The sequence below is a fragment of the Patagioenas fasciata genome, chromosome 19 (assembly GCF_037038585.1).
Source record: "Patagioenas fasciata isolate bPatFas1 chromosome 19, bPatFas1.hap1, whole genome shotgun sequence".
Lineage (NCBI taxonomy): Eukaryota > Metazoa > Chordata > Aves > Columbiformes > Columbidae > Patagioenas > Patagioenas fasciata.
The window spans coordinates 3,377,383-3,397,565 of NC_092538.1; the positions used below are offsets into that span (position 1 = coordinate 3,377,383).

Below are 20,183 nucleotides of genomic sequence, written 5' to 3' on the forward strand. Positions count from 1 at the left end.
TCAGACAGCCCAGGAGAGGCAGGCTGGAAGGGCCAGGAGCTCTGCTGGGGCAAGGGATCTGCTCCGGGAGCTAAAGGAGGACCTTGCACGGATGCGTCCTGCGGTGGAAAGGGACCCGTGGGACACAGGTGAACACCCCGTGTCTCACCACACCAGCCCTGTGGGCTTGTCCTTGTGCCGGCACCGGGTCCCTCCACGGCGCACCCTGTTCCCAGCGTCCCTTGAGCCCCAGCCCCCGCACCAGCCCGTGCCCACCAGAGCCCGTTACCTCCACCGTCAGCCCGGCCAGATCGGGGGGCAAGTTGTGCGCCCTGAGGACCTCGGGGGCCAGGACGGGCTTGTGCTGCGGGCAGAGAGAACGTCCCCGTCAGCATGGGGACGGTCACGTCCTACTGCTGTCTGCTCCCGGAGAGGGCTGGCGGAGCAGGTGGCTCTGCAGGGCCAGCACCGGGCAGGGGGACGTGGCAGATGGGACCTCCCGCTACCTTCCGGGCCGTGGCCAGAGCCTGGGCATCCTCCTGCACGGCCTCACACAGGCGGGGGAGCCGCTCCCTGTTCCCACGGAGCTTTTTCTCGCAGGACTGCGTGAAAAACTCACTCCCTTGCTCTGGGGGACACGAAGGCGCCGTTGGTGCGGGACAACGGGGGGAGCGAGAGCCCCAGCCCGTCCCCGCCAAGCCCAAGGGGCAGCACCTTGCACGGCGGTGGCGGCGCGCAGCTCCTGGGCGCGCCGGCTCAGCCGTGTCTTCTGGCCCCGCACGGTGGCAGTCGCGTCCCGGTCCCCCGGCCCCGCCGCAGCCATGGCCGCTCCACCGCCTGCCGGAGCCGCCGCCGGCACCGCCTGTGGAACCGGGTGTCCGTTGCCTGCGGAACCGTTGCCGCGGCAGCTCCAACGGCCACGCGGCAGCTCCAACGGCCACACGGCCGCTCACAGCCAAAACACGCGCACACGGACACACAACACAGCAGCGCTCGCCCGGGAGCTGCCAGCTCGCTCCAAGTGCCAGGAGGAGTCTGTCACTCCCTGCACATCCTCCTTCCCAAATTCCACCTCATTGGTCAGGACACGCTTGCGCAGGGAGTTCTTCAAACCCGCACACGGAAACCAGCCGCCAATACTGATCTTTATTTGGATGCTTACCATACATTCCTGCTGAAGGACAACTATGACAACAACTGCAAGCATGTGCATTGATGTGTTAATAGATCAAATGAAGCTCCCCCTACCAGAGAAAACACTTAACATTTCATTTGCAGAAAAAACAGACTTGATAAGGAAATTGCCTTCCTAGCATCAAGCGCGTAAATTGGCTTAGATGAAGTTTCTGTAACAGAAGCTCTTTGACCTGCAGCCGTCCTCTTGTGCCCTGCGTGTTGGGATGTAGAAAACAAATGGCGGGATTAGGAAATCGAGTATTACTGACACAACATCATCGGAGGCTCTTCCTCAGCGTCTCACTCGCACATTCATGAATTGAATGTTAGCGCTAATTGCCAGGGACAAGCTAAATATCAACGTTACCATCCTCAGCGCTTCACAAAGCACGCATGAAGAGATGGGCGTCTGAAAAGCACGGATTGTACACGCGAGGAATCTTACCGATCTGTCCACGGAGAGATTTCCACACTGAGGCTGTGGCCACACAGCAAATAGAATCATTATGCCACTGAACTTTCCTAGGCAGCATTTAAACACCGCGGAAGATTAGCCTGGGGGCAGGAGAAAGTGTTCAAGAATCTCCATTGCAGTGGCCCTCAGCAAAACTCAGAGTCTATAGTGGCAAATACTTTGAAAATATTCCTAAAGAAACTTAACCCAGCCTTGCACGAGCTCCCGTAAATCGGCCGCCGCAGAAATCAGCTTCCAAGAGCATCCAGTCCCGCAGACTCTCCACACCCCACACGTCAAAGCTCCTCCCGTTGACATCAGCTCTCCCTGCTTCGATTCTACACAATTCACACCGCGTTAATGGCACAAAGGCAAAGGTCGTGTCAGGAGCACAAAGCAGAGCTCTGTTTAATCGTCACGGAGCGGGCAGAGCAAACGGCGACCACAGCAAGGGAGCACCCTTCCCGCAGCATCCCAGCAGCTGCCAGCCGTGGTGGGGGATGTAAATCAACAGGCCTATCAGCAGTGAGACTCGGGCCCGTGGACAGCTCGTGAACACGGACAACATCCAATCGGCCCGTGCACGCCTGGAGCGTGGACGCGTGATCAGGAAATAACTGCATATATAAAGAGGCTTGTTTCTCTAATAAATGGCTTCGCTTGAATTCATATTGAATTGTGTGGAGTCCATGAGTTTTCGCCCCCGCAAGTGGAGACCCCGACGTGACCCATAAGGAGAATTTACGGCAGGGGGACGGTCGCTGCGGGGAGCGAGCCCCAGCTGGAACGGCTCGGCTGGACCGTGACCGGGACGCGGTCTGCGGGCTGCGTGACTCCTGATTGATCGCTACAGAAGCGACAGAGGAGGGATAAAGGATCCGATATCGTTGCAACGGACACCCAAAGAGGTGGGCAGCTGGGGGCGGGAGGAGACGGGGCAGAATATTTTTAAAGAAGAAGAAATACTGCGGCTCCTCTCGCATATTCTCTCTAAGAGAGGGGTGAAGTATGAGGAGAGTAACCTCAAAAGACTATTAATTTGGTGCAGAGGCAATGGGTTTCCTGCTGATCTCTTAGGAGTTTTTCAAAGAGAGACTTGAGAAAAAGTGGGAACGGTGTTGTGGAAGGCAATTAGTCGCAGTGAAAAACATATTCTCGGCCTTGTAACCGCCTGGAAACTGATAATTACTACAGCGAAGCAATTAAAACCTGAAAAGACTGTTATGAGCATTAGTGACTTAAACTTGAACTTTGGGACGACACAGGGCAGAAATTATGGGATAAAGTCAGCAATGGAGATAAAGAAACTAAATCATTAGCAACTACATGGAAGCTTATAATTAGCACCTTAAAAGATCTTAAGGCTGAACGGTCTGCTGCTGCCGGAATTTTTGCAGCGTTGCAGCCTGATAAGTATCCTGAAAGTCGCTGTGGAGTTCACCCGGTTCGTGTCTTTGATTCCCTCCCTACTCCATCCCCTGCTGTGCTTTCGGCACCCCCGATAGCTCAGCAGTCCGGGGCGGGGGGAGGAAAAATGCCGAGCGGGTGGGCTCCTGTACCATTGCCCAACCCTGGTGAGAACAGCAAGTCCAGAGGATTGGAGTCGGACAACTTGCCCAAAGAACCTGAGAAAGCTGAGAATGCTAAAGTCGCAAACAATTTTGCCAATTTGTATCTTTTTTTATCGCCTTTTAACCCTCCAGCTTCCACGAGAGAGCAGAAGGAGTCGCTGGAATCCAGCAGTCGGCAATGCGGTCACGCTGATCGTGACGGGAAAGGGGGTGCGCCTGGGGACTCACGTTATACGAATAGCTATGATGCTAGAAAGTATTGGCGAGAATGTGCACTGTTCCGAACCCCCATGTTCCTAACGATTCTGCAGCACCGCCCGAGTCCGCGTTATCTGATGACTCGGATGAGGACGGGGGTTTGCAGCATTTTCTTCAAAAGTTAACAGGAAAAAGAGTTCGTGTGTGTGTTGCCTCGAGATCAGATAAAAACCATGAAAGACTCAAGCAAAATTAGACCTATGCAGTGTAACAGCTGTGGATCATTTAGGACGGAACGATGGGGACTCGTTGAAAGGAGTGGGTATCCCCCAACTCCTAGGACAGACACTAATTGGCACACCACAATTACAGGAGCGATTAGTTCTGAAATCCTGAGACAGTCAACGGACTTCGCATATCAAGCTATAGTAGAGGTGTCTGAAACCAACAAAGCAGCCAAATCGTTTATAACTATTATCAGGGTCCCAATGAGAATTACATGCAATTTATCGACCATCTTCAAGAGGCCATCAATAAGTAGGTTGAAAACTTAGAAGTTAAGGAAGCGCTGGTGTTGAAATTAGCAGCAGAGAATGCTAATGTTTGCTATCGACGTGTTATCTGCGGGTTTTACAGTACATATTGCATGCTTCTGTGCATTGCCTCGCTGAAAATCAAGCAGCTTGTCAGGAACGCGAGTTCATTGTTTTACTGGTTGTTGTCAGAATTGTTTCTTTGTGCTATAAGTGCACCGTAAGACTTTCTCCCCACTTTTCCCACTCGCGCTGCCAGCAGCCCTGTGCTTCCCCCCTCCCTCTTCTCATGGTCTTTACTTACGAGATGGGGTCGGGAACGGCTGTTTTCATTCGTGTTCCTAAGAAATCGGTATTGGGAGGTGTTTTAAAACATAGGAAAGCACTTGGAAATATGAGGAAGGAAGATCTTGTGAAATATTATAATTAATGGTGGCTCCTGTATAAGTCAAATGATTGGGAAAAGTGGCCGAAGAATAGAATCTTGAAGTATAACACTTTGTTACAATTAATGTTGCTTTTAAGGCGAGAGGAACAGGACAAAAGAAATCTCTACAAGAGATCATTAAATCATTTCGGACAGTTTTACAGGCGGAACGGTTTGAACTTCAACAAGCTGAGAGAGTTAACTGATAACACACAGGTCACAGTAAACTTGCTGAACTCTGCAAGATGCTTTCCTTATTAACCTGTTTCCTTTGTAGGTATCTGTTTAAGCATATTACCGTTTAATAGGTCTTTGTCTGTTATATGGTACAGTAAGTTCACAGACTGTTAAATCATGAGAATCCGTTGACTCAAAATGTGCGTTTTGTGATAATACAGAAGATGGTGAGTAAGATCACGGAGCGGGCAGAGCAAACGGCGACCACAGCAAGGGACCACCCTTCCCGCAGACCCCAGCAGCTGCCAGCCATGGTGGGGGGTGCTGGAGGGGTGTCAGAGGTTCCCTCCCCAACCCACAGCACTCGCGGATCCCAATTTGCTTGGGATGCTCAACCCCACTATGGTTTGCAAGGGGGCTGGGGGGTGCGAGCCCCCGCCACGCTCCCTGCTCTGCTCCCCTCCAGCTGCGGCAGATGCAGGAGATGCTGCAGAAGATCCAGAAGCAGATGAAGGACTGGCACTAGCCCCCTCCTCCTCCTCCTTCTCCTCCTTGCCACCCCCCAGATCAGAAATGTTTACATCGCGCTCCATCCTGCCCCGGTACCAACGCCGCACCCGCCACCCTATGCTGCTGCGGTATCGCCTTCGCCAAGCGACCAGCGCCCAGCCCGCGGGGACAGCGAGGGGACAGGCCACCCAGGGGGACAGGCCCCTTGTCTCGGCCAGATGCTGCCCCAGCCACCCCCTGGCGGGCTGGGGACAGCTCTGATCCCCAAGCTTTGGCTTTCTCTGTGCCCCTTGCCGCTCGGGGCAGGGCCACTGGCCAATCTGCTCGCCAATCGTGTCCCTTGTCCCCGTGTCACCTCGAGCTGCCTGCTTTCCACTGTTACGCTCAGCTTGGCCCTGGCTTAAGTGGAGGAGCGATCCCAGCCCCTCCATCTGCCCTGCTGCTGGGGACACAGTTTTGTGTCCCTGTGTCCCCCCAGGATGTCCCCATCCGTGTTGCTGCCCTGCAGAACACTGTGCCGTGTCCCCCGCAGGGGTGTCCCTGGCTATGGGGAGAGATGATGGGACAGCAAAGCTGCAGGGTGGAGGCAGAACTGGGAGCAATGGGATCACTGGGAGCTCCCTAGCGCGGGGACGTGTCCCCTCCCTATCAGAGCCACCTGAGCCGTGGTCCCCGGGGGGGTCACCCCTGAGCGAAGGGGTTTGCACACCAAGGGCTCTGCTGACGGGGGCTGTACTGGGGGTGGGTGCTGCAGGGTGCTGGAGCAGCGTCCGCGTGCGTCACCCATGTCCCCGTGCCAGCCAGAGGGTCCCTTGGCCCCCGCGGGCAGGGACCCCCCTGACACGGCAGGGCCCTGCAGGGTGTATTAGCGCTTTCCTTTTTTTAACGTTGCTATTTTCTTACAGAAGTACCTCCCTTTGCATGACGGTCAGAGAGGCATTTATTCAGGGAGAAGCAGAGTATAGGTTTATACATTCTTACAGAGCTAGTGGAAATGTTTTTAATCCCTCCACAACCATTCTCAATAAACACGGCTGACCCGGCTTGACTGCAACCCCGAGTGGCTTCCGTGCGGGCAGGGGCTGACAGTGACCGCTCAGCGGCTTCTGGCTCCTATTTCCTGGAAAAAGGCTTAAAATGGATGTTGGGGGGGGTTCTGCTGCACCCACAGGGACACCCAGCTGGGAGGGGGGTGGGAGAGCCCTGTGGGACCCCACCTGGGGGCTGAGGCAGCAGCCAAGGGTGAGGGTCCCCCCATGCACTGCCCTGGGGTCCCGCTGGTGTGAGGACCGAGATGGGACCTGGGGGAGCAGAGCAGGGATCCTGGGCTGGGGGTGTGATTGCTCTTCATGAGTTGCCCCCCAACATCCTTGTGCCTCCCCCATGATGTGGTGAGCCCTGCTGGGATACACCGTGGGCGCTTGCTATGGCTGGTCCCCCACCATGAGCACCAATGCCCAGTTACCGCAGGTTGGCTTCACCAGGAGCTGGTGGGGTGGCCTGGGATCCATGGACTGTCTTTCTACCTGCCCTCCAGTGGGCGTCATCCATCTGCACCCTGCTATTTCTCCCTGCACCCCACTATCCTGTCCTGTACCCCACTATGCTGCCCCTTCACCCTGCAAGCCCCCTCCCAGCCCACCTGCACCCCAATGTCCTCCACATGGTGCTGGTGGATGGATCCAGCTCAGCATGGGGTGGGGTGCCTGACTACTCTTCCAGGCCCCCCCCAAATCCTGCTGTGAACCAGCAGGTCCCAGTACAGCCCAGCACCGTTGTGCCTGCCCAGGGGTGGCAGCCAGTGGGGGGGGTGCCCAGGAGTGGGTGCTGGCAGTTTGGGGGAGCACCCGCCTGGGCCCAGCGCAGGGCAGCGTGTAGGGGCGATCCTGGGTCTCCACACCGTGACACCCAGCAGCAGCCACTACGTGTGTGTTACAGGGCTGTGCTTGTCCCCCTGTCCCCTGCACGGCTGGGGACACACACACATCCCCAGGCACCTCAGAGCCCCCAACACCCCCTCCCACGGGCATCCCCACCCTGATGCCTTCATTACCCTGAACATCCTCACCTGCACCCCTCTGCTCCTGGACACCAATTTAAGCCCAGCAGCCCCAGTGCTGGGATGTGTCCTGCTCAGCCCTGTTCTCTGTGCCCACTGTGGGGGTTTCTTGCTTTGCCTGCCCCCACTCAGGTGTTTTTTTTCCCCCTGATGGGTACTGGATGTCTTGTGGGATCTGCTGCTGCCATGGTTCCCCCTTTGCTGCCTGGGGTGGGGGTGCTGGGGCCACCTGCAGCCCCAGCTTGTTTGCTGTGCTGAGCACCCCACAGGTAGGAAGCCATGTGCAGCTAGGAAGGTAACTCTGGGTTTTCTGAACAGAGCTGGCAGGGTGGGATGTGCTCCTGGTCCCCCTGGCAGGGCTCAGGTTTGGTGTGGAGAGTGACATCTCAGCACTGGGGCTGGGGGTCTCTGTGAAAGCCAGGAGGCCATGGGCGGTTGTATGAGGGTCTCAGTGCTGGTTTTAGTAGGAGCTGCCCTATCAGGGTGCTTGCACCTTCTTGTGAACATGGAGAAGGGGACAGAATGCAATCTGGCCCAGGGAGAGGTGGCTGCTCCCTCCAGAGCCCTCCTGGAGGTCTGGGGTCTGAGAGCTTCTCTCACCTGGGACAGCAGTGTCTCGGTGCTGGGTGCTGTTATCCCAAATGGACTGTTTTGCTAGAAAATATTATTCATGAGATACCATTAGATATGCAGGAAGGTAGGTAAGAGAAGCATTTTTGTGCGTAGGGAGTAAAACGCATTTCTGGAGGGGTTTGTGATCTGGGCAGAGCTCCAAACTTTGATCTAGTTGAGCAAGCACCCAGAGAGACCCCGTAGCAGTGCTTGGTACTGGTGAAAAGGGGTGGATTTGTTCTAAGTAGCTCTTTGGGGCAGGAAAACAACCCAGCGCTGGAGAAATAGCTGAGGCTGGAGCATTGCATTTCTTTGCTTGCTCAGCCCGAGGGCTGTGTTAAAATCCTGCACGGCGAATGTGACCATAGGGATGTGCATGGGATGGTGCCTCGAGTGCTTTGCACAGCGCTGAGATCTCCGCAGGGCAGAGACTGTTGTGCTCCCATCCAGCACCATCGTTTCCACTCCTGCCTAACAGGCACAGCGATAACTCCGAACTTGCTGTGAACAGAGCATGACCCAGGTACGTGCCACTGCTGTCCTGATGCATCTGGGCCTGTCCCTGCAAGGCTGAGGGGAGTCCCTGGGGAGGTACGAGTTCATCCTGGCCTTTGCAGGCTGTTCTGCAGAACTTGATCTTCTTTTCAAAAGGTTTTTTCTAATAACCTAATTAACCCCCCTACCTTCTCCCAAATGATAGATGAACAGGTCTTTAATCTTAATCTACATGCATTTTTGAATCATTAGATGGCTAAGGAAGTGTGGTTTGCTGGTTGTTGTTTTGGAGTGTGTGTGGTGTTTGGCTGTTTTACCCCTCTCTTCTCTCCCACTTCCCTGAGGTCTTTTTACAGCCCCTCTGCTTCACTTTCCAGCTGCCTTGTGCTCCGGGGGCTCTGTGCCCCCTGCCCCGCCGCGGGTTCCCGTGCTCGGCACGGAACGCCGGGCGCTGGCGGGCGGGCGCGGCTGTCGGCAGAACACGGGCGGCGCTCGGAGGTTTCCGTTAAGCGGTTGCCTCCTGGCAACGGGACGCGGCGGGGGCATCGGGGCGGGTGAGCGGGCCCGGGGCCGGTGGGCGCCGGTGGGACCCGGGGACAAAGGGGTTTGTCTGAACCTGGGCCTGGGGGCACCGCTTGATGCTTCATGTGCTGCTTGGAGGGGACCGAAACCTCGCACCGAGGGCAACCAGGCCGGCGCGGTTCGGTGTTCTGGGTGCGGATGCCGTGCTGGTTTTCCCTGTAGTGTTTTTGAGGGTTAAGGGTGTAGGAAAAGCAAATGCTGCTTTGCTGGGGCTTGTGCTGGATTCCCCTGAGCTGCGAAAATCCTCTTGATTTCTCCCAGCTGAGACTTAAAGTGGCTGAATTTAACACAAACTGCAAGCAACTGTGCCCAGGCAGGAAGATGTCGCCTGTCAGCAGCCTGGGTGGCTGTCAGCAGAGCCCCTCCCTGCAGGGCCGGCGGTGGGGAGGAGCAGCACACAGCCCTCCCTCCTCTGGGGAGGGAGCTTTTGTTTGCAGACTAGAACTGGGATTCCGGGCTGTTCGGGAGCCCCTGCCTGCTCCTCGGGACAAAGGGGAGTGGGAAGAGTTGTCATCCCACACACCTCTGCCCCCCAGCCTTGCTGGGTTGAATTGTCCTGCAAGACACTGAGTGTCCAGTGTTTTCCTTTCAACAGTACAATAGTGAAGGGTTTAAGGAAAATCAACCAGCTCTTGTGGTGCACTGCTAACAACAGCATCATTAATAGCCACTGAAGCTCAAGTGCTTACAAAACTGTCAATTCCTCTGTTTCCTAGGTGGTCACCCACCAGCAGTGAGCTGCTGGCCCCACGGCATCAAGTGCCTACCCCGGGAGGGTCCTGATGCAGAGGAGAACTCGCCTGCTGTGCCCCTTAACTGGTCGAGATGAGGCTGTGGGTCCTGCCGCCCACCGGTCACCCTCTAATGTCTTTGGGTGCAAGAACTTAATTAGCTGCCTGCCATCTCACCTGTCCCTGTACATCTTTGGTAAAGCTGCCCTCGTTTTTCCAAGGGTGGTTTCCCCCGAGGGCCATGGATGGCCTGTAGTGTGGATCTTGGTTGACCATTCTGTCCTTTTAATTCCTCAGGACTTTTGGATGAGAAATCCCTCGAAGCATGTGCGTCTGTGAATAGATTCTGGGCTCATCTGGTTGAAGAAGTCAATAAGGAACGTGAATGTCAAAAAACAATCCAGGAGAGTATCCTATATTTGCAGGTATGATGTCTGGGCTTCTGCCATGATGATGTGCTTTAAAAAGAGGGTTTTTCTGCTACTGCCCAAACCCTTAGATGGAAATGCTTTTACTAGAGGCCGCCTCCCACCTTTGTCCTGTTCTTCCATCTGCAGAGTTAAGCCAGGTTAGATGTTCATACTATCACCAGTAAGCACAACGTAAGAGCCTTTACTGACCTTCAGGGAGCCTGCGACTCTAAAAATGGATCAAAACACTCTTGTAACAAAGAAAACAGGGTTTGGTCAGGAATGCAAATGCTGTATTTCCAGGAGCTGGTGACAATTTGGCAGACCTGCAACAGCTCCCTGAGCTTTATTTGCTCCACCAAGGAAGATGGAAAGATGAGATGACTTTGTGAGAAGTCACAGCTGGCGGTTGGGACACAGTAAAGCAGAACTGCTAGGAAATGCCTGTCCTGCTTAGGACAGACTTGCCATAGAGCAAGCTAAGTGTAAAGGTAAATCCCCAAAGAGAGAAAGTAGGAGATCTTTGTGTGCTTTGATTTGTGAAGAGAGCATTGAAATCTCAGCTCTGGGCCAGCATTTAAAGGCTGTTTCATGTCAGGCTTTGCGCATTACATATGAAACTTAGATATTGCTGAAGATGTTTTGAGAGCCTCTCATCTCAGTGGGTTTGGATTCTGAACCAAGTGAGCGCTCACCAGAGATGAGATGCACTTTCAAACTTTTTTCTGTTGAAATGGAAAAGTTTTGGAGGCTCTTAGAAGCTCAAGACTGGATTTTGGAGGAAAAAAAGAAAGAGCAATGATTTTTCACAACAAGTCAAGTCATATAGCAACAAGGTGGTAAATGCAAGTCAGGTCTCTTAAGGAACAGTAAACCAGCGTGTGCAGTTCAGATTTGCGTGTGGCTTCAGCGTCCCATGGAGATGCTGGAGCACCACCCGTGAGCAGCGTCCTCTGTGTGCTCGGGCTCTGCGGTGACTGTGGTGCCTCTGCCGGTTCATTCCAGGGGTTGTGCCCCAGAAGAGCAGTTCCAACCTATGCCAAAAGAGTCGATGTGGCAGTTCCAGTGTTAAACGAAGAGGGGGATGTCATTGAAGGCCATGACTGCGAAAGTAAACCGCAGGTATGTTGAAAGGTGTTTGCCTTCCATGGATCCTGCATTTCAGCATTTGAGGAAGAAGGAGGACACATCTTGGAAGATGTGACAGTGAATTTGGAGTTGCTTTGCTCTTCTGGTTTGTACCATCGTGAGCAACTCCTAAGGACCAGAGCTTGCTCAGCACCTTCTGTCACGAGCAGGAGCCTGCATCCCTAAATCCTGCCTTGTCCTACTGCATCTCGCAGGCGTAGCCTTGGGGCCAGGGCTGCGAGCAGGGCCGGGCAGCATCCCAAGGGCACAGCATTTTCCCCAGAAATCAAGGGTGCAGATGTCAGGCCTTGCATTTTTGCCAAGGAACAACCCTTGTTTCTGCACCAAGCAGGAAGCTCCTGCACTCTGGGTGTTCCTTACCAACACATTCTGTCTCTGGTCTCATCACTATAGTAGGGACCAAGCCTTGATGTTTAATACTGTGGAATAATGCTACCTTCCTCCCTCCATGAGCTACTTTTCCCTATTTCTCTTTGGACAGAGAGGAGAAAGACGGGAGGAGAAAGACAATCTGCAGGAAGCCTATCGCGATCTGAAAACCAACACAGTCCAACTAGAAGAGAGAAATGTCTTCTGTGGCTCCTACAGTGTTCGTGTCCTCATGGACCAGTGAGTAGATTGCCTGGCTGCTCTCTGCACTAACCCTGTAGGGCCCAACAGCAGCTCCTGCAAACCCGTTCTGTTCCCTGCGGTCCTTCTGTGGGAATGTGTGGCTGGAGGGGAGAGTCCCTCAGCATCAGTGTTGAAAAATCCTCAGTGTCAAATCCAGTTTTTAATAAAGATAGCAGGGGAATTTTTAAAGGCTTAAGGGTTGGTGATCCCCAGTGTATCAGAAAGGATACATAGCACCCCGGCCGTTTTAGAATTACAGAATTGTGTTGATTGGAAAAGACCCTCAAGATCATGGAGTCCAAACATTAACCCACCCCTAGCACTGACCCATGTCCTGAGAACCTCATGTCCGTCTGTCCAACCCTCCAGGGATGCTGACTCCAGCACTGCCCTGGGCAGCCTGTTCCAATGCCCCACAGCCCTTTGGGGAAGAAATTGTTCCCCACATCCAACCTCAACCTCCCCTGGTGCAACTTGAGGCCGTTTCCTCTGCTCCTGGCTCTTGTTCCTGGGGAGCAGAGCCCAACCCCCCTGGCTCCAAGCTCCTTTCAGGCAGTTCAGAGATCAGAAGGTCTCCCCTCAGCTCCTGTTCTCCAGCTGAACCCCCCAGGTCCCTCAGCTGCTCCCATCACACATGTGCTCCAGCCCCTCACCAGCTCCGTTCCCTTCTCTCAACTCGCTCCAGCACCTATTGAGCTTATTCTCCAGACACAATCTTGAATATGCAGAATTAGGGACCTTGGCTGTGGTGCCCTGCAAAGGATTCACCCATTTAAGTGTGTTGTGTGTCAGGTTGTTCAGCGAAGACCATTAAGCATCAGAGAAATCCCTGTCACAACCTTAGACATGTTGTACCTTGTCACCTGGCTAAAGCTCATCTCAGTCGCTGTTTCTTATCCAGATCAGACCAGAGCAGAATAATCCACTACAGTGGTGGTGACCTGGTAGCCGTTGGCTCTGCAAGCCGAAAAGTGCGGTTCCTTGGCATGCCGGGGACGAAAGAAGTGCCGCCTCTGCTCTCTGGTAGTGCTGGGAGCAAAGCTCTGCTCCTCGATGAGAACAAAGGCTTGGTCCTCAGCACAGGCTTTGATCTCAGCATCAGGTGAGCAGCACAGGGACCGTGCCACGGGATTACCAGCCTCTTGGAATATCCAGGAAAACATTCATCTTTAGTCCTTCCAGCCCATCTTCGGAATCTTCCTTCCCTCACTTTTGTTATAGTAACGAGGAAAGGACAGTAGATAAGGAAACAACCCCCACTCACATAGGACAGCTTCTCTTTTCCAGTTTCACCTGGTGACGCACAGGTCTTCCTAAAGTGCCTCAAAACACCAGATGTTTCCCATAGGCACTTGCTGTGAGATTCTGGCCTTGCTAAGGTCAGCACTGAATTCAGCAAGGCTGGGTCTATCTGTGACAGTTTGGCTGAGCAGGTTTAACAGCCTGGTACCCGCTGCACAGCTGCTCCTTTGCAGACACTGCCCCCTCAGACAAGGAGATGCTCAGCTCTTCCGTGTTATTTATCTCTACATCTCAAGAGTATCACAAGGAGGGGTAAAAGCTGAACAGCAGGCTGTCTGGCTCTGGCACAGCAATACCAGAAATTCATGAAAGGCAGCACTTAAAAAGGGAAAGAGTTTACAGTGACTCAGGCTCTGACCCCCCTGCTCTTCCCTGCTCCAAAATGTTCGTCTGAACAGGTGCTGGTGTTCTCCGAGGCCAACAGGAATCACATTGACACCAGCCACTAAAGAAACAATTTTATCTGCAAAGCTCTACATTTTAAGGTTAATTGGAGGTAGCTGTGCCTAAGGTGGAATCTAGACATGTGTTTCCAGGTAGTCTGCAGGTAGAACAAATGATATTGGTAAAAAATTAATACTAATCCTGACTTGATCATTCCAAATACTCTGACACCTTAGTGGAATGACTCCTGGCTTTAGCCTAGTGTGTAGAGGAGAAACGCTGGGCCTGTTAAGTAGGAAATAATAAAATGAATAAGCCATCAATTAAGTTAATCGCTGTATTCCTGTTTTGGTTGGTCCTTTGTAGGTGCTGGAATATCTACAGTGGTGCTTGTGTGAAAGTCTTCGATGGTCACCGTGGGACAGTCACCTGCTTGGATTTACACGAAGAGCAGCTCGTGTCGGGAGCCAGGGATGGGATGGTAAAAGGTGAGACCAGGAGCTTCCAGACAAAGGCCGGGAGCAGCGAGATGGGCAGAGTGCTGGAGGTGTGACGGGTGACACGGGCAGCGTCTGAATAGAGCAAGGGCATCAATTGGAGGGTGGAGTTTAGCATCCCATTTCGATTCCAGAGCAGCCGAAGCTGTGGCCACGTGCACATGCAAGGTCTCTGTGTCACTGCATAAATTCTCGTTACTTCTGCTTTTATTCACTTTTAAAGGTTTTGTGGCTCTAAGGCCACACCAGCTCTCGGGGAAAATGGTATCAGCTTGCAGCTTTGCCAGAGGTTTCTTTACTATTAATTTGTGACCTTTCTCCCCCTTGCTCCCAACAGTGTGGAATCTGAGGAGTGGGCGATGTCTCCAGACCCTGCAGCACAGCAGCGCTGTCTGGGTGGTCAGAACCGACGGTGCCCGCGTTGTCAGCGGGTGCGAGCGAGGGCTGGTCAGAGTCTGGGCTGCGGATACGGGCGCTCTGATCAAAGTGAGTTTCTTCTTAGGTGGATCGTTTTGTGCTAAATGTTTAAAAATCTGTGCTAGTTTATCACAGCCTTTGGTTCTTGCCAAAAATTTTCTAAAAAAAAAAAAAAGCCCCAACCCAAAGGCAGCCTAAACTGGTAAAAGAAACCACAGATTTATTTGTAAGCAAATAATATAAAACTTGTTTGCAAACAACTGTCAATTTTAATGCAGGGTTTGATGTGCTGTGCCTGACCCCTTCATTCCTGTAGAAACGTTCACCTCTGCTCCTGCAGGAACATTCAGACCCTGGGAAGAGGTTGGGGTCTGACCAACAGCTCTTGGGGTTGGGTCTCACCTGTCAGCCTAAAATATGAAACCTTCACAACTGGTAGCAGTTGATGCAGCTGAAGCAGCTGGATGGCTGCTCTGCATTTTAAAGGTCAAGGCTGGAGACTGCTAATTACCTTAGCAGGTGTCCAGAATCAGTGTTAGTCCACATTTGAGAGGAGTGAAGCTCTTTCTATCTGCAAATTGACAGCAATCTAGCTGCAAATTGAGAGCATCTCAGATGCAGGATTTCCCAGCTCCAGCTGAGCTACATTTGCGGTTGTCCCTTTCATTACAGTCAGGGCCATTGGGTCTCTTCTCTCCTGGGTGAGTATTCAATGGATGATAAAGGTCTTGGTGTGGTGACATCTATTGAGCACATAAATAAAGATGGAAAATTAATGTTAATTCCACACCAGCAGCTCTTTATCAGCAGCGAGCCCGAAATATTTCTGGTGACTATAAACCCAACAGTTATCCACAGAGTATATTGGTACATTAGAATAATACCTGATAAAAGTACAATATAGTACATGAGGCTGGTATTGGGAATGCCATAGGATACCTTGGCGTATTTACATCTAGATTACTGAGGGTTACACCTATTTCTTTTACTTTGCAGACATTAGAGGAGCACCAAGGCCCAGTGAAGTGCTTGTCCTTTGACCAGTGGCACCTTGTCACAGGCAGCACCGATGGGAGCGCCCTGGGATGGAGCATGTTGGGAAAGCTGAGCAGATGCCTCATAGCTTTCCACCACCCAAAGTAGGAATCGGATGCATTTCGAGTCGTATTCAGCAATCTACTAAGTCTGTAAAGAAAACATCTTCCTTATAGAAACACAGAATGCCTCAATTATCAAGCTTAGTATCTGAAATATCCCCACATTCAACAGTCTTCATCTTTAAAAGTGTCAGGCACTATGTGATCATAACCAGTGTTTGTCAGTTAAGACCTATAACAGCCTCAAATGCAAATATTGCAACCACTTGTTCACGAACAGGGATGGCAGGGCATAGTCTAATAATCCAAGGATCATAACCTGTATGCAAGAGGGTGTCATGCTACCTGGTCAAGAGAAGACACGGTCTATGTCAGAGGTGGCCAAGTTATATGCTGAACCCTGCCAACTGTGTACTATGTTATTTTCTAATCCTCATTACAACTGTACCATCAGATTATTTTCTTTTACTTTCCTGGACATAAAAATGCAATTCAAAACACGGCAGATGGCCACAGCCACAGTGGCTGCTCTGAGGATGCGCTGGGTTGGTTGGTTTGGGCAGGGAGGGATTATGAAGGACTTCGCTACCAGGCCTTTGAAATATCTCCATGAGCTTCTTTATTCAGGCTGTTGATGGAGGCAGAGCTCTGCATCTCCTCCAGGACAAAAGAGGGAGCTGATCGCGTCTCCTCGGGAAAGCACGGTGGATGTCCCAGCGCTGCCGTGTTGTGTTTCCAGGGAAGTCGTGTCTCTGCAGCTCCTCTATCTCCGGGTCATCAGCGGCTGCGCTGACGGGAACATCCGTATATTTAACTACCTGACTGGGACCTGCCTGAAAGTGCTGACGGCCGATACCAGCGGGAGCCCCATCTCTTCTGTCCATGTGTCAGAAAACAGGTTGGTGAGGGCAGCTGTCGTCTCTGAACTAAACTAGGTAGATAACTTGGTAATTGAAGGAATTAAGCATTTTTCCTTCTCACAAATAAGCTTTAAAGGGCTCTACTGCTTGTTGACTGCTTTAATAACTTGGTTTTGTTAGCAGTGGCTAAAAATAGATTTGCTTACTCCATCCAGCAATTGACAATTTCCCGTTTCTATCCAACTTAAGACACACAGAGGAACTGGCTGCCCGGGCAAGCGGTGGAGTCCCCATCCCCGAAGGTATTTTAAAGATGTGGCACCTCAGGCCGTGGCTCAGCGGTGGACTCGGCAGTGCCGAGTTTATGGTCGACTTCATGATCTTAATGGTTTTTTCCAGCTTAAAAGATTCTATGGACCAACTGTAAAGTTGAATTGAGCACCCAAATTTCTTAGCAGGTTGGGGACTCAAGCCAAGGCCTGACAAAGCCTCTACCTGTTCCCTGCCTTACTGCCTCTTTGTAAAAGCCAACAGTGGAAAGTTCTCCCAGGTGTCCTCACATCTGCAGCTCTGAAGTGAAGGTGGTTCCCAGCTTCTGCATAAGCAATGGCTAAAATGCTGGTGTTTTGGTCACAGCTCTGAACCACAGCAAAATATGGGCTGCTATGAAGAAAACTCCATCCCAGCCAGGCCCGTTCCACCCCTCCAATTTCCATTAAATGTCCCTCATAATATGGTGTCTCCAGTTTCTTTTGGCATTGCACTGATCTAGCTCACTCTACTGCTGCAAGTTTTCATCCTAATCATCTTACAACTAAATTTATTATAGAGCTGAATGAAAAGAGCCCCACAGAGCTCACACAGAGGTTGGGTTACAATGTGCAGCACCACCGATGGGGTTAATTGTTCCTGCTCCCTTAAACAAGTGCAGGTCATCGCAGAGCTGTTGAAGTGTCTGCAGGCACTAAGCCCTGGGTTAATGGTATTGGTGCTTTCACAGCTTTTCCTTCCCTCCTTCAGGATGGTGATAAATTCTCCAGCCGTAGTGCTGGTGTTCCAGTTTGAGGACGTCAGCTGGGACTACACCTTGGATGCTGCCCGAGAGGTGGCGGGGAAGACCAACCAGCAGCAGGCGACTTGGAGCAGAACCGCGGTTCCCTGCTGGCGAAGGCTGTACCACGACCGGATGCGCCGCCTGGCTCTGGAACCAGAAGGTGCTGGCGGCTCCTGTTTTCAACCTGGGTCTGCTGCCGGTCACTGAAAGGCTGGGGAACACCTCAAAATATTACAAACGGCCTCTGCAACACGCTGGCGTTTCCTAAAATGAATTTGAAATAATTGCAAGTATATGGCTGCCTTCGTCTTAATCAATATACAGACTCTGTGCTTTTCAAAAGCGCGGTCTGGGAGGTGTGCTGTTGGTTTCAATGGTTCCGTCACTTGTAGGCTTTTGCAAAACTTTTGTGCCTTTTTAGAAAGGTTTGGTATAAATTCGAGACATTTGCCAAGACAGTGTGTGCACATCCGCAGGCGTCGCAAGAAGAGCCAGAGGGCACGGGTGTGCTGCAAAGAGCGAGCTTCATTTTAGTTCCCTCTCTACCGGGGGATCTCCGAAGCCTCACGGGAGCTCCCAGCAGAGGTGACACCGGCAGGGACGCAGGCGCTGGTCAGTTCAGCCCTGCTGGGAGCTCTGAGCTGCTGAGCTCACCTGTGCTTCAAGGCTTCAGGGAGGCGCAGCCTCCTGCTCTTTCTCACACCAGAGCAGGAATCTCAGCCATAGTGATGAGGTGCCTGGAGTTTCTCACAGGCCTATGGTATCTAACACAGAGGTTCTGCTCGCCAAGCACACAAGGTCAGTAAAACAATGAGTGTGATGTGTGTGCTTTTTTACAGACAGGTGCAAGTCACTTGAGCGTATTTACATTTAACTAAGCTCCTCACCAAATCTTCTGCTATATCCCCATACAGACAGGCACTGTCGTTTTTCCAGCTCAGTAACAGAGAAATCAGTATTATTCACATTATTACAGCTGGTGTGCAGGGAAACAGGCTGCTGGTTCAGTTCTGATTTATTAGAAAATACTCCAGAAAGCCACAGGACACCTGCGTTCGGGATCTGCCATCCGTGGGAAATGCAATTGGACATGAGCAGGCACCTTTTAAATCGTAACACAGTGATTTTTTTTAATCAGCAGTTATTTAATGCAGGACGTATCACAGATCTTCCAGCTCCACAGTCAAACTGTGTATTGCAGGGAAACTGAGAAAGTTTTCATGCTTTTAAGGCCACCGGGTGTTGACCTCACTGATGTGGCTCTACTTGGTAAGGGACGCACAGTTTGTAGAAACAGGAAACAAATAGGAGTGCAATGATGATCAGAAAAAGTATTCTTGACTCCTGCTGTGTTGTATTTTTGGGAACAGGTAGCAGACTCCAACATGGCCCTCCTATCAATGTACCTGCGCATCTTGACAAGGCAGAATCCACTTGGCAATTTGGAAAGAGGTGAAAGTGGTCCCATGTCCGTTGACAAGTTCCTCTTAACGCTCAACACGCTGCAGAATGCCCGCAAGGCAGCCGCCCTCAGGTACCCCGTTCATCACCACGCAGAAGTCAGGGAAGTCTGTGAAAGTGAGCAACACCACCCTGAAAAGGTACAAATACACAAACCCTCCCTGCAACGCAAAAACGATCAGGCAGCCCAGCTCCAACGTGCCAAATTGCACAGTGATTCTCTGACCCCAAGGGTAATCTCTGTGCCCTTTGAAACCAAAATGCTGCAGCTCAAGCTGAAAAACTCTTTGCATGGCCCCACTGTGAAGTCCTCCATCCCTGCTCCCTCTGTTGTGCGGCTCAAGACTTGCTCTGGGTTGCTGAAGGAAAAGAAAGCTCCTGGGGAAGTCATTCCTCCCCCTGGAGATGGGGTTCAGGTTGTTGATCCCGTTACAGCTGCTGCTGAGAGGACCAAACCAACGCATGCGACCATTGCACGAATGGGAAACAAAGAGGTTTCCAGGAGAAAAATCTCTTTTTGCACGAGTGCTGCAGGCCCTTCCCAGCCTAACGGTGGGTTCAGGCTTCTGACGGAAAAATGGAAGGAGCGGTGCGAGGCAGCTGTTGCAGCTCAGTGTAAGGCAGAGCAGCAGCTCACGGAAGAACGGGAGCGAGCGCGCAGGAAAGCCTGGCTACGGAAAGCGAAAGGCCTGCCGGTGGACTCTTTCACTGGGGAGGGGAAGATACCCGCTCCTGAGCTGGGCTTTAATACATTTATCTGAGCTGATCCCTCAGTCCAACAGCCAACCGTTATCTGAAGGTTCTGGCGTCCAGCTGCCACGACCCCTGTAGTTTCTAAGTATAAAAGACGTCTCCCCTGTATGTTTTTTTCTGAAGAGATATTCTTGGTGTATTCAGCTATTTCCCAAGGCAGTGAGTGGACTGAGTCCTGTCCTGGATTTATCCTGCTAGACCTGCTGGTAATACAGACACTAATAAAGCTCGACATGTCTCCAAGGTGTCTCAATGATAATAATAAATCTTATTGGAGATTGGGTGGATTGATTAGAGTTTATAAGCTGAAGAAGTGTGGACCGAGCCTAGGGGGTGGTGATCAGTGTCGCAAAGTCTACGTGGAGGCCGGTAACTAGTGGTGTAGCACACAGGGCAGTCCTGGGTCTGATTTTGTCTGGCATGTTTGTTATAACGATGTGGATGAGGGGGTGCTGTAAGCAGCAGTTTCACTCTGGGAAACTCCCCTTACAGTAGAGTGGTGGTGATTTTTGCTTCATTTATTTGAGCGTCATCTTCAACTTCCAAACCCTGTGATTAAGTCAGGCCTCACAGTGAAAAATAATGATAGTTGTCCCTCAAAGAAAAAAATGAACGGGTAATTAAAACTAAGGGTCCATGTAGAACCGTGAAGGTGTGGGAGCAGGACTGTTGTAGATCTGGGG

The 20,183-nt window shown here is 51.9% G+C and overlaps 1 pseudogene; it reads left to right on the plus strand.

Moving 5' to 3' along the window:
• Positions 1–9,492: 9,492 nt before the first annotated feature.
• On the plus strand, positions 9,493–19,508 carry LOC136110227 (F-box/WD repeat-containing protein 10-like; annotated as a pseudogene).
• Positions 19,509–20,183: the final 675 nt, after the last annotated feature.